A 14,633-nucleotide genomic window follows, 5' to 3' on the forward strand; every position below is an offset into this window, starting at 1 on the left:
GCTTTTTAAGGAAGACTTGTGTTTTTTTAAAAGAAATACAAGTAAAGACTGATCAAAGGATGGCTGATAATATACAGCTACCAGGTTCTGTAAAATTCCTATGTGGATTATATTGACAGACCTGTCCTGAGAGAACATGGAATGTCGCACCTGAAGAGGTGTCAAGGCCTACTTCAAACAGAGACACTTGAAAGGAGGGTATGGAAAATACAAAAGACTGGACTTTAATCTGTGGTTGGGAAGACAATGAACACTGTTTCCTATTTCGTCAGCCATCAAAAATTGATATCCTGTTGATTTAGATATCAGAATGCGTAAAATGGTCGGAGATGGAAGAAAACAGACTCTTGGCACAAGACATGCTTTTTATTCCCTTACCAGAATACACAAGGAAAAAATGGGTTAAAAAGCTAGCTGCAGAGCAGTGCAGTGTGTGCTGCCTGAGTGACAGCAACAAGAAGAAGAGCCAGTCACCCCTGCAGAAGCAGGCAAAGTCTCTCTCTCTCTCTCTGTTGCTGGAGGCAAGGCTCAGCAAAAGCCACAATCAAAAGGGAAAAGGACAGCCTCTTCAGCTACCCTGCAGAACTGAGTATCTCCAACTGATTGTGAATCTGCCAAAGTCAGCTATCGGAATCACCCAACTTAACAGCCGCAACATACCACTATCTATGCCTCACATACATGCTAAGGACTGACCTGTATATTTTTTAGATTTTATTTGGACTCTTAACATCTCATTTCTGATCTGTGTGTATGTGTGTTGCATTTTTATTATTTTTTTTCTCAGGTTTTACTAACTAATATACTACCCTTTCTTTGACTCAAGAAAACCTGGTTAAATTGGCTCCTTCTAAAAATGTAAATACATTTGGACAGTGAAAAGGTACCCTTGGGGGAAAGGATTATTAAATTAACCTTGTTGTGATCGACCGAGGGGGTTGAGTAAAGAACGGGAGCTAGCTCATTCCTCTTCATGCGGAATCATAACAAAATTGGAGTCCCTTTAAGGGATTTAACAAATTGAGAGGACCTCGTCCAGGGGCTTATGCAAGAGGATGGTCTTATTTTGTGGGTGGAGCTGAAGGTCAGCACAACTGGACTACTGAAGGAAAATCCTACTAATCAATTGGAGACTGTATGGGAGCTTTCTGCATTGCCATTCCTCATTGTCTGGTGAAGGGGTCACAGCAGCAGGTCTGGCACATAGGGTTCTCATTACAATAAGACCTCTGAGCCATTTGCCATCAACTCTGGTCAGAATAATGGAAGAAGGGAACAAGACAGGGAGATGCCTACAAGGGACATGCAAGTGGATTTCAGCCTACTTGTGACTGAAAACCTCCGTCCTCCTGGGGGAAAGGTCCTGCCTGAGAAGGGTTCATGTGGTTAGTCTTTCTATTATGACAAGGCAAATGTCTCTGTATCGGGTCTCAAGGGCAGTGGGGGCAAATGGAATAGTGTGCATGGGAGGATTCTGGCACATGAGTCTTAATAGTCTTGGCAATGGGCAATGTCTCCATGCGCAAGCATAAATCGGGGAATAACACCCACCCCTAGTCCCCCCTGGAAGGGGTGGAATGCACACAGTCATTAAAACAAGCAGCAGAAAGAATAATCCAGGAGGCTTCCATTAATTGTAATCTAACATATATTTACTGGTGCAAAAACTATATACAATGATTGTACACCCATGCCACCAGCATTATTTCAAAACTTCTAATTTTTTGTACCCTACCACTACATCTAGTTGTCCACCCCACGAGCTGGATTGTGGCCCCCAAAGCCATTCTATGTGGCCCCTGAAGCCACTGTTCAAAATGCTGGTCAGATGATGAAATGAAGTTGAAGATTTCCGCGAAGGGATGCTCATCCAATCACAGGCTGTTACGTCTCCCACGTTTGCTGCTCATAGGCTCACTAATGAGCGTTTCAGCAGCACATGTGGGAGAGAAACAGTCTCTGAGCGGGACACACACACTCTCACCCTCTTAGACTCTAAAAGTCATTTCTATTAATTATTATTTTTTTTAAAAATTATCAATCAATTGCTTTGACATTGTTTTATTTTTGTTCAGCAAGTTGTTTACTTCCGTCATGCTCAACTTTTGTTTTCGAAATTCATGTATTTTTCTGAAATCTGCTCATTGACCCCTTGAGTGAGGAAAAAAAATTGGAAATGTGGCCCCCCACGCAGAAAGGTTGGACAAGCCTGGTCTGGGTGCATCCCCGAGATCCGCAGCAGAGGTGGAAGCAGACTGCTGGCTACTGTTCCCTCTTGTCTGTAATGACTTTGGTGGGCTTCTGCTGGAGATGCAAGGCCTAGAGGGTCCCAATCTTCTTTGAGTCTCCTGCTCAGAGGAAGGTGCACCCTCAGCAGCCTCAGAAGCTGGAGCTGATGGGGTGACAGGCAGAGGGGATTAGGAACACCTAGACACACTTGGAATGTCCTAGGTGGAAGTCCTTGGGGTGTCTGCATGACACTTCTCCTCCCTTTGGGTGCCCAAGGGGCCCCCTCGACTTCTTGAAGACAAGGGGCACTTGGAGGGAGTTTGAAGTGCCCCATTCCCCTCTTTCCTAGCCACTGCACAAGTGTTCCCATGGCTAAAGCGATGGAATGCAGGGCACAGCGCATATCCGGCAGGAACCCTGCGTTCTGCTGGACCAGGTTCTCCATGGCATCTACCATCCTCCCCATGGAGACCTCCATGCACACACATGCCAGAGCCACATCAGAGAGCATGCAGACTCACTCCTCTGTCTCTTGTGCCACTTTGTTGAGGGACTCTGGTAGCTCTGCCTGATGTTCCTAGTGTCTCTTTGATACACCAGCATCTTTTCCATGGCTGCCTCCAGAGGCTCATCAACTGACTCATCCTTAGCAGAGGCCTCTTTTTCAGTAGTCCTCTGAGTGTCAGAGGCCTCGGCTGTCACTGCCTCCGCCTGCTGTGGACACAGGTGTCTGAGGTGACTGCCAGAGAGTGAGCCCAAGCTTAACCTAGATATATTATCCACCGAGATGCATGTCTCTGACCTGGTGAAGGGTGCAGGTCAATGCTGTGATGGCTCTAAAGGTGTAAACAAGTCTTCTTCAGAGGTGTCTTGTGGGCTGGGACTTACTTCTGGTGCGAGGCCTGGCCTCCCCTCTTCCTGCTGGCACCTGGAATGGAGGAAAGAGAGAATGAATGACTGCCTAGGCTGGCTCCAGCATTACACACACCATCACCTTGATGTTCCGATTTTTCGGATAAGAGGTTCCACCCCTCTCTTGTCTGAGCCAGCCCACACAGCCTGCTGGATTTTATATGCCCCCTACTTCAAACACGCTGACATGGGTGCATAAAATCAAACTCATAAATCTGTTTCTCTCTTCACATATGCTACCAGACTGCTAAGTATTTGCAGTATTTTCTGTTTTTATATAAGAGAATGAGTCACCTTAGATTTAGTAATAAGCCTGAATTAGTCATATAATTTGTAAGGAAACACCTATCTCAAATGACCATTATAAGATAGATTTCCATATGAGATTTGAGAGAGAAGGGTGAACATGAACCGAGGTTATAGACTTGAATAAGATTGCCTTGGAGGGATGAGATACGAGTTGACCAGAATAGGCATGGGCATCACTGTTAGTAGAGAAAACTACAGTTAAGTGGGATATTTTGAGGAAGGTATTCAGTAGAATTCAAGACCTGTACATGCCTTTGAAGGGTAAGAGCTCTACTTGTGCAATTAAAGTGGGAAAATGGGAGCTACTATCAAATTAAAAGAGCTTATACAAATGCAAAGCACTGTAGAGATCTCACAGACTGAAATGCAAAGAACAACAAAAGGATACAATTAAAGTGGCCAAAGCTGCAAAAGATAATAGAAAAACAATTTATACTGCATGAGCAAAGGATGCTGATTGGTTGGCAAGTCAATGTTGATTGATTAGCAAGTCAACTCTAGTTGAGACATTGGCATGAAGAATGCACCAGGGAACTATGACCCCCACGCATTTGTTTAATTGAAAAAATGGTTCAATCCTTGGACATGTTCCCTTTGCCTGCAGAAGACAAGTCCCTGCATGTGAATACATGTAACTACTAGCAAGTGTAAGTGAGCCACACTGTGAGTCTGACTGAAAATCTTAAATTGGTTGTTAGTGTAATTTTAGCACACTTGGGATTGTTCACCAAGTGCTGTCCACTTGCGGAATCACATCTAACATTAGACATTGTGTTCTACATTTTGCAAGCGTGGGCTGGTTGAGCACAGTCAGTACTCTGCCTATTGCGAGCAGCTGAAGGGGCATGCTGTTTGATATGATCTGCTAGTTGTTGGGATATACAGCCTACATACTAGGCAGTCGTCCAAGTCATTTATAAATATAGCAAAATGCTATGCCCCTTGTACAGATCCCTGGGGCACAGCAGGAGAAAGAGGAGGCTGCACTCACCAGTGTGAGGGAAAGGTGGGACTGGTAAAATAACGTCAATTCTACACTCCTATGACACCAAATAAACCACCCCCCTCCCCCCCCCGAACCACCAGCATGAACCCCAGCCCTGGTCATCAATTTCTGGCCACTCCAGCCCCATGGTAGACACATGTACTTTCACGTTGCCAAGCTACTACCACATGGGCTTGGAGAGCAGATTCACAATCTGCTGAGAGGTGAGGGACCACTCAGAGTTTGAGGGTGGGGGGGGGGGGGTAACAAACAGTGCCTCTTGTCACCTGTAAGATGGGAAAGATGCCGCACCAAAGGTCATGATATCAGGGATGCAAAAATACAAAGGAGTTTGACTGGGGAGCATGGCAGACAGTTGCAATTTCATGGGTCCCTGAGCAAAGAGATCAATCAAAATGTGGGGAAAACACTGAGGAGCCATGGGCAGAATGTTGGCAACTATTGCAAGAGTGTTGAACAGGCAGTTGAAACCGATACGGCAAGTACCAATGCATTGCAGCTGACCGCTGCATGTAACGCCACCCCCATCCGTTCCATTGCACCATCCATTATGGATGCAGTCCAAGGCCACGAGGAGCATGTTACTCACCAACAGGAAGGCATCAGGTACTAGGGCCACTTTCTTTCATCCCCAGACATAGTGGCAGGTGAACAGCCCTTACAGTACGTGGCTACTGAGAATGATCCTTCACTGATGCAGCCAGCAGCTATCTCCCCATAGGAGGCGCTGTCTGTAGTCTCAGCGCAAGCCCTCCACATGTCTCCTCGGAGCAGCATCCGCAATCCAGTTCCCGAGTCTCCGATCCTTACCGACAAGCCGTACACAGAGGCCAGGCACTTGGCATAAGGGTTCATGCTCAAGGGGGGAGGAGGCTAAGGAGAGAATAGGATGCTAGTCTGGTACACAAACCACCACCTCCCGCTCAGTCTCAATCACAGCTGACCCTCAGGCTCCCTACGAGAGTGACAGTCTTTAAGTTGTTTGTTAAACTTGTTGCTGTTATTTAGTGATATTTTAATTGTTGCTGATATTGCTGCTGTTAAATAATTATGTGAGAAGTCATTTGCAACTTTTTGAAACGTTGGTATTTTAATTTTAACACGTTTGCATTTACAACTGTTGTCAAAGCACTGCTTTATTGTAGAACTTTTGTGTGCCGTCCTGGGGAGAACCATAAATTCCGCCTTTGGCAGGGTCACTGTATTGTGAATTGCCAGCCCTTAGCGGTTGCGATGAGACTTTTCCGTACTTATAGTGCAAGTGCAGCAATTTCTTGACATGCAAAGTCAATGGATCGACTGATGGCGATGTCCCGATGTTGTCGGCTTTTTTTCCCCCAAGACTAAGAACGAAGCAGTGCATTTTGTTCAGCAATTTGTGGTGAATCAGAACTCAGTCTCTCTTCGCCTCAAATTGCTGTCTATTCTCCATACGCTAATAATGGCGGACGCCTTGAACTCAATTATATTTTCCTGCTATTTCTGTGTTATATGGAACATATAAGTCCAAAATAAGTCTTTATCGGGCAATATTCTTAAAGGTAAGATTGAATTTAGACAATGCAGCAGAATGTCACCAGGATTTTATTTAACAGGATCTGAGTTGGTGCGAGATCAACATGAATGTAAAGACTTTTTTGTGTATCCTCAGGCCAGAAATTGTGGAAAGAGTTCCCCCAAAAAATTCTTGCCCTGAAATGCTTTTCTGCCGGAAACGGGTCTTTCCCTTCCCACTTGATGTCATTATCACAAGTGGGATCTTCAGTTGAGACAAAAGCAAATCCTGAGGTCGCTCTCTTGCGTACAGTCTCAGATGAAAGTGTTTTGGACGCTGCGTCCTATTGTAGCCCTCCTGTGGGTTCGCCAGATCACCCTCGGTGGAAGCGGCCAGAGGAAAGTCTTAACGTTTAGAGGTAGGAAGTTGCTTGTTCCGTGGGCCGTGAGGACCTGGGGTAGGGTTGCGCGTCTTTAAACTGCGTCTTGTGGTGGTCTCACTTGTCTGGGCAGGTGCCCTGCCGGTGTCGCTTGTCGAGAGAGCGGTCACTGTTTCAATGTCATTTTTCGTCCATGTTAACCAGGGGTTAGGCAGCAAGGAGTCGTCATCTGACATTTCCACGGGCGTGGGTGTGATGACGACGTGTTTTGCCTGGAAAGTGGTTACTTTGGTGTTGGCTGAAGTAGAAGCGGGCGCATTGGTCATTTTTGAGTTAGAAGCGGGTGCTTTGGTCATGGTTGAGGTAGAAGCAGGTGCTTTGGTCATGGTTGAGTTAGAAGCGGGTGCTTTGGTCATGGTTGAGGTAGAAGCGGGTGCTTTGGTCATGGTTGAGGTAGAAGCGGGTGCTTTGGTCATGGTTGAGGTAGAAGCGGGTGCTTTGTTAACAGTTAGTGTGAGAGTGGGACTGGTAGGTCTGCTGCTGCACGCAAGTGGTGTTTTGCCAGATCTGCGTTTTTTCGAGGACGTTTGGCAGCGGGAGTTGCATTTATCGGGGCTGGGTTTAATAGTTGTGTCACACTGTGTTCTAGAGCTGCACTGCACTGGGATATTTGCGCTGCCGCAGCAGACGGTGGAAGTACAGCAATCCGGACCTGTGCACTCAGAGAGAGCAGCACAGAATCTTTTCGGGTCGGGACTTTGGAAAGCGGCCACGTCGCGGTCCGGTGTGGAGAAAGCACGTTTCTTGGCTTTTTGGACTTTGGCTCCGTCCGCGACTGTGTCGATCAAGGTTTTCTGGCAACTGGTGTTCTGAGAGGTCGGGCGGTAGTTTCCTTCGATTTGCATTCTCTTGCCGTCTACAATTGTGGCGACAAGAGTTTTTGAATCCACAGTTGGAGGAATGGCAAATTCTTCAGAAAAGCCCCGAAAGCTGAATCCTTTACCCTTATTCTGCACATGTTGACCAGAAACTGACAGTGTTCCTTCCCTGATTTTCACGGTCACTTCTTCGGGAGCAACATCACCCACGTCAAAAGAGACGGAGAACTTGTTCAGCTTTACCCCGCTTTGATCTGTCGGTTCCTTCCCGGTTACCTGTGTATCCCCGTTCTTTTCCGACTCGGGTTTTGTTTCTTTGGTTTCGGGGTCGGTTCGGAGGGCAGATCCCGAAGGATCCGGTGCTGATTCATTTTGCATAATTTACAGGTTCATAACTTTCTGCAAATGTTACTGCATCAACCGATAAATGCACCTGCTTACGCCACAAATGCGAGATCATGCACGTCTTGTTACATCTTTATGATGAAAAAGGCTGTATATAAAGTTCAGTTATGTGACCATTTTCAATTTTGACAAAATAAATAATTGTCCTTACAATAGTCGAATATGCACTTCATAAAAATATGCTAACGAGGTTAAGGATTGTTTGCAGTAATTAATGTTAACGCAAGTATTTACCGGAGATGGAAATTAGACTTGGTATTTGTATAGATTGATCCGCATTAAAGAGAGGTATGTCATTTTGAATTTTAAGATTTCTTGAAAGAAAACTTTAGGTTGCTGCTGTATTTTTGGTGAGGGAGTACTGTGCGATGAGTGTTAAATATTTGACAGGAATCAGGGATTTCATAACAGATTCGCCAAGGTCTATTAGGGCAGTTAACACGGTGTTTGATTAAGTATTAGTACTTTTCGAGAACGATGGACATATTGTGAATTGCACAGTAGTAATTGGATCATGGTTTTCAGTTTATGTAGTTTCTTAATAATTTAAACCCTATGATTGAATTGCTGTTATAAACATTCTTGTTGACCAGCCAGTTAAAAGTCTAATGAATAGAGGCGTACAAGGCATCTCAGTCCTGAGAAGTGCACATCCTGCTCCGTGTGGGAACTCCAGGGTGCTTCTTTTGTCTTGGACAACCGTATGTACAGATTATGTTGTCTGGTGCCAGGGTCCAGGATGTCACTATCTGGCTGTACAATACTCTATTCAGCACCCCGCCCCCCAACCCACCCCACCCCAGTCAGTGGTTGTGGTCCATACTAGTATCGGCTACATAGATAAAAAGAGGAATGGGGTTCTGCAGGCAGATTTTAGAACTAGGAAAAAACTACCAAGCAGGATCTGAAATGTAGTAATTTCCTGATTACTCCTGGTGCCACGAGTTAATGACTATAGAAATTGAAGGATGAAGCAGTTCAATGCATGTTTGGACAGATGTTGCAGGAGGGAGGTCTTTCAATACATGAAATGTTGGAACCAGTTTTGGGGTAGATGGAACCTGTACAAACCGGATGGGTTGTATATGAACAGAGCCAGGACCAATGTCCTTGCAGAGCAGTTTGCTAGTGCTATTGGGGAGAGTTTAAACTAACTTGGCAGGGGAATGGGATATGCAAAGAATTGGGACAGATGAATAGCACTGGAGAAAAAATAGGAAGGTTTTGGGGGTGGGGGGGGGGGGGGGGGGGGGGGTGCGGGATCATCTGTGGAAAAAGACAAGGAGCAATCCAGAGTAGAAATACTTAGTGGGGGGAGGGACAATTTCAGTGGGGTGAGAATGGATCTGGCCCAGGTAAATTGGCAACAAAGATTGACAGGCAAAACTGTAATCGAATAATGTGCTGCCTTTCAAGACAAGATAGATCAGCTATAGTTGAAGAACATTCTCATGACAGGGAAAGGAAAGACAAATAAAGCACATGTTCCCTGGATGATCAAAGAGAGAGAGAATAAGTGAAAGCAGAAAAGGGCTGCAGATGGCAGGTCAATAATACAGGTGAGAACCAGGCTGAATATAAAAAGTTCAGAGGGGAAGTGAAAAAAGAAATGAGAAACAAAAAGAGTATGAGAAGAGACTGGCAGCTAACCATTTAAGTGAATCCAAAATTCTTCTATAGGGATATAAAAAGCAAAAATGTTCCGGTAAAAGGAGGAGTGAAGCCTCTTAGGAACCCAAAATGGGACTTATGCATAAAGGCAGGGGGCATGGCTGAGGTACTAAAGAATACTTTGCATCTATCTTTACCAAGGAAGATGCTGCCAAAGTCGTGGTGAGGAAGGGATCGTTGAGACACTAGATGCATTAAAAATTGACAAAGAGGAGGTATTAGGTTGCCTGCTCTTAAAGTTGATAAGTCACCAGGACCACATCAGATGCATGCAAGGACTCTGAAGGAAATAGGATGAAAATAGAAGAGGCACTGGCCATAATTGTTCAATCCTCCTTATTTACAGGTGTGTTGCTGGAGGACTGGCAAATTGCAAATGTCACACCCTTGTTCAACAAAAACTATAAGGAGAAAGCTTTTAGAAATGATAATACAATCTAGGAGAAAATTACCAGTCACTCAGGAAAATAAGGGTTAATTAAGGAAAGCCTTTTGTAAAGGTTTTGTTAAGGGAAAATCATGTTTGACTCATTTGATTGAGTTTTTTGATGAGGTAACAGAAAAGTTTGCTGAGAGTAATGTAGTTGATATGCTATATGTGGACTTCCAAAAGGTTTTTGAGAAGGTGCAGCATAACAGGCGTGTCACTCAAATTGAAGCACATGATGTAAAAGAGACAATGCTAGCATGGATACGAAGTTGGCTGAGTGATTGGAAACAGACAGTACTGGTGAACAGTTGTTTTTCGGACTAGAGGAAAGTACATAGTGGTGTTCCCCAGAGGATGTATCAGGACCATTACTTTCTTGATCTATGTTAATGACTTAGATTTAGGTCTACAAGGCACAATTTCAAAATTTGCAGATGACACAAAATTTAAGAACTGTGGGAGAATAGTGATAGAGCAAAAAGAGAACCCAGAGGCAGTAACCTAAAAGAGTGGGTGAAAAGAGGACCTAGATGCAGTAACCATCATCTAGACCAGCTCTCCAATCCAGCCCAGTCTGTGGCGCCAGAACGGAGCGGCCATGCTGTGAGAAGAATCAGAGTGTGACATCACAGGAAAGCAGATAAGTAATTGTTTGGTGAATATTTTGCTCATTTATTTTCAAAACCTGTGTAATTTATTTGTAATTGTAAGGTTTTGATAGTTGTATTAAGGTTTACTAACTGTAATAAAGGTTATTTGGAGTAGCAGTATTTATTAATTATAACTATATTTATTTATTAAGAATAAATTAATTAACACGCAATAAAGATGGCAGAGCAGGTGATTTGTTGCAACTGCAGAGTTTTAAACACCGGGGGAGATCCAGGGCAAACACATCTGAAGTAAGTGTCTGCGGCTTGAGGAGCTTCAGCTCAGTTATTGAGCTGGAGATTGAGCTGTAGACACTGTGATGCATCAGGGAGGGGAAAAGTTACCAGGACATTTTGTACCAGGAAGCAATCATGCCTCTTAGGATAGGATCTTCTGATTTGGTCAGGGACAGGAGGGTGTGACTGGAGTGTGGCAGGTATGGGGATCCAAAAGGTAGAAGCGGAGGAGCCTCAGCCTTTGCAATTGTACATCAGATTTGATGTTCTTGCAGCCTGTATGGTGGCTGCAAGATGGATAAGCAAACTGACCATGGTACTGGGAAACCATTCAAGTGTGTGGAGTTAATAGGAGTGTATGGTAGTTGGGGTCAGTATAATCAGGGATAGAGACAGAATTGTGCAGCTGAGAGCGAGAGTCCAGATGGATGTGTTGCCTGCCCAGTGCCAGAGTTCAATACATCTGCTCTGGGCTGGAGGGGAACTTGCATTGAGATGGTGAGGATCCAGTGATTGTGGTCAACTTAGGTACTGACAACATAGGTAGAACTAGGAAAGGAGTTCTGCTGAGGGAGTATGAGCATCTTGGGGCTAAATTAAAAAGCAGAACCTCAAAGATAATAATCTCTGGATTACTTCCAGAGCCACGAGCAAATTGGCATAGGATAAGTCAGATTAGAGAGTTAAATGTGTGGCTGAAAAATTGGTGTGGGAGAAATGGGTTTCAATTCATGAGGACTGACACCAGTACTAAGGAAAGTAGGAGCTGTACCATTGGGATGGTCTTCACCTGAACCATGCTGGGACAAGCATTCTGGTGAGTTATTTATAACTAGGGTGGTAGAGAGGGCTTTAAACTAAATAGCAGGGGTAAGGAATCAAATTGGGAAGATGTGATAAATTAAATAGAGAAGACAAGGCATAAGAGCAAGGAAAAGAGGAATAAGGGAAATGATGATCAGAGTATGGCAAGAAGGGACAGAGTGCACAAATCTAAAAGTACACCAGATAAGGCTAGAAGTTACAAAAAAAGTAAAAAGACATAATTAAAGGCTCTGTATCTGAATGCACATAGCATTCATAACAGAACAGATGTATTGACAGCACAAATAGAAATAACTATGTATGATTTGATAGTCATTGCAGAGACAAAGCTGTGGGATGATAAAGATTGGGACCTGAATATTCAAGGATGCATGACATTTAGGAAGGATAGGAAGGTAGGAAAATGTGGAGGAGTAGCTCTGTTAATTAAGGATGATGTTGGCACAATAAGAGAGAGATGATCTTAGTTCTGGAGATCAGGATGTAGAATAGTTTGGGTAGAGATGAAAAATAGTAAAGGTAAGAAGTCACTTGTGGGAGTGGTTTATAGGACCCCTATCAGTAACCACACTGTAGGATGAGGTATACAGGAAGAAATAATGGGGGTTTGTGAGAAAGGTACAGCAATAATTATGGGTGATTTTAATCTACATATAGATTGGACAAATCAGATTGGCAAAGGTAGCCTGGATGATGAGTTCATAGTATTTTTGGGACCATTTCTGAGAGCAGCACATTTTAGCACCAACCAGACAGCAAGTCATGGATCTGCAAATGTGCAATGAGAAAGGATTAATAAATGATCTCATAGTGAAGGTGCCCCTAGGTAGCAGTGATCATAACATGATTGAATTTCACATTCAGTTTGAGGGAAGAGGAGTGGGTCAAAGACTAATGTTTTAAATGTAAATAAGGGCAGTTATGGGGGCATGAACATAGAGCTGGCTAAAGTGAACTGGGGAATTAGGTTAAGGGATAGTTGAATAGAGATGCAGTGACAGACATTTAAGGAGATATTTCAGAATACTCAGAAAAGATGTGTTCCAGTGATAAAGAAATGCTCTAAAGGAAGGATGCACCATTTGTAGCTAATTAAAGAAGTTACAGATAGAATCAAATTGGAAGAAGAAGCGTACAATTCTGCAAAGGTAAGTGGCAAGTAAGATTAGAAAGAACCACAGAGAATGACTAAAAGATTAATAAGGAGGGAGAAGTTAGAGTGCGAGAGAAAGCTAGGTACAAATATAAATACGGTAAGAGTTACAGGTATTTAAAAAGAAAAAGAGTAAGTAAAGTGAGCATTGGTCCTTTAGAGAGTGAGCATGGGGAGTTAATAATGGAAAATGAGGAAATGGCAGAAGAGTTGAACAGATATTTTGCGTCTGTTTTCACTGTAGAGGATATTAATAACATCCCAGAAATAATTATGAATCAGCAGGTGTAAGGGAAGGGGAAACTTAAAACCGTTGCAATCACGAGGGAAAGGGTACTGAGAAAATTATTAGAACTAAAAGCTGACAAGTCCCCTGATCCTGATAGACTTTATCTTAAAAGAAGTAGCTGCTGAAGTAGTGGATACATTGGTTTCAATTTTCCAAAATTCACTGGATTCTGCAAAGGTCCCATCAGCTTGGAAAATAGCAAATGTGACTCCTCTATTCAAGAAAGGAGAGAGCCAGAAAACAGGAAACTACAAGCCAGTTAGGTTAACACCTGTCAAAGGGAAAATGCTGAATTCTATTATCAAGGAAGTTATAGTGGGGCACTTGGAAAATTTCAGTGCAATCAGGCAGACTCAACCTGGTTTTGTGAAGGAAACCATGTTTGACTAATTTATTAGAGTCCTTTGAGGAGTAAATAAGCAACATGGACAAAAGGAAACCTGTGGATGTGCTGTACTTATATTCCCAGAAGGCATTTAAAAAGCCATGTCAAAAGTTACGACACAAAATAAGAGCTCATGTTTAGGGGCTAACATCTTAGCATGGATAGAGGATTGGTTAGCTAACAGGAAGCAGAGAGTAGGGATAAATGGGTCTATTTCGGGTTGACAAGATGTGATGAATGGAGTGCCACAAGGATCAGTGCTGGGACCTCAACTACTTACAATTTATATCAATGACTTAGGACTGAATGTATGCTTGCTAGATTTACTAATGACACACAGATCGGAAAGTAATTTGTGAACCGGACATAAGGAGCCTGCAAAGGGACGTAGGTTAAGTGAGTAGGCAAAAATTTGACAGATTGAGTATAATGTGGGAAAATGTGAACTTGTCTACTTTGGCAGGAAGAGTAGAAAAGCAGCATATTATTTAAATGGAGAGTGATTGCAGAACTCTTAAGGTACAGAGGGATCTGGGTGTCCTGGTATATGAATCAGGAAAAGTTAGTATGTACGTATAGCAAGTGATTAGGAAGGCAAATGGAATGTTGTCGTTTATTGCAAGGGGAATGGAATATAAGAGTAGTGATGTTTTGCTCCGGCTGTACAGGATATTGGTGAGACCACATCTGGAGGACTGTGTACGGCTTTAGTCTCCTTATTTAAATAAAAATATAAATACATCAGAAGCAGTTTAGAGAAGGTTCACTCAACTGACAGTTGGGATGGGGCGTTTCTTATAAGGAAAGGTTGGACAGGTGCTTTCTGTATCCATTGGAGTTTAGAAGAATGAGGGACAAACTTATTAAAATATATAAGATCCTGAGGGGACTTGACAGGGTGGATGCTGAAAGGATGTTTCCCCTTGTGGGAGAGACTAGAACCAGGAGATACAGATTAAAAATAACGAGTCTCCCACTGATGACGGAGATGAGAAGTAATTAATGTTTTCTCTGAGTGTTGTGAATCACTGAAACTTTCCTCCCTTGAGAGCAGTGGAGGCAAAGTCATTGAACATTTTTAAGGCAGAGGAAGATAGATTCTTGACTAACAAGGGAGTTGAAGGATAACAGAAGTTGGCAGAATGTGGAGTTGAGGGCATAATCAGATCAGCCATTATTTTATTGAAAGGCAGTGGAACAGGCTCAGTTTGCTGAATGGCCAACTGTTGCTCCTAATTCGTATGATAGACTTAATGAGCTGGTGAATGGCTGGACACATGATGGGTGAAATTTAACACAGAGGAGTATTTGGGAGGAAGAAGGGCATGAGGTTATATAAAATAAAGGGTACAATTAGAAAGCTGATGCAGGAATGAAAGG

The sequence above is a fragment of the Cetorhinus maximus genome, chromosome 13 (genome assembly GCF_964194155.1).
Source record: "Cetorhinus maximus chromosome 13, sCetMax3.hap1.1, whole genome shotgun sequence".
In the NCBI taxonomy this organism is placed as follows: Eukaryota; Metazoa; Chordata; class Chondrichthyes; order Lamniformes; family Cetorhinidae; genus Cetorhinus; species Cetorhinus maximus.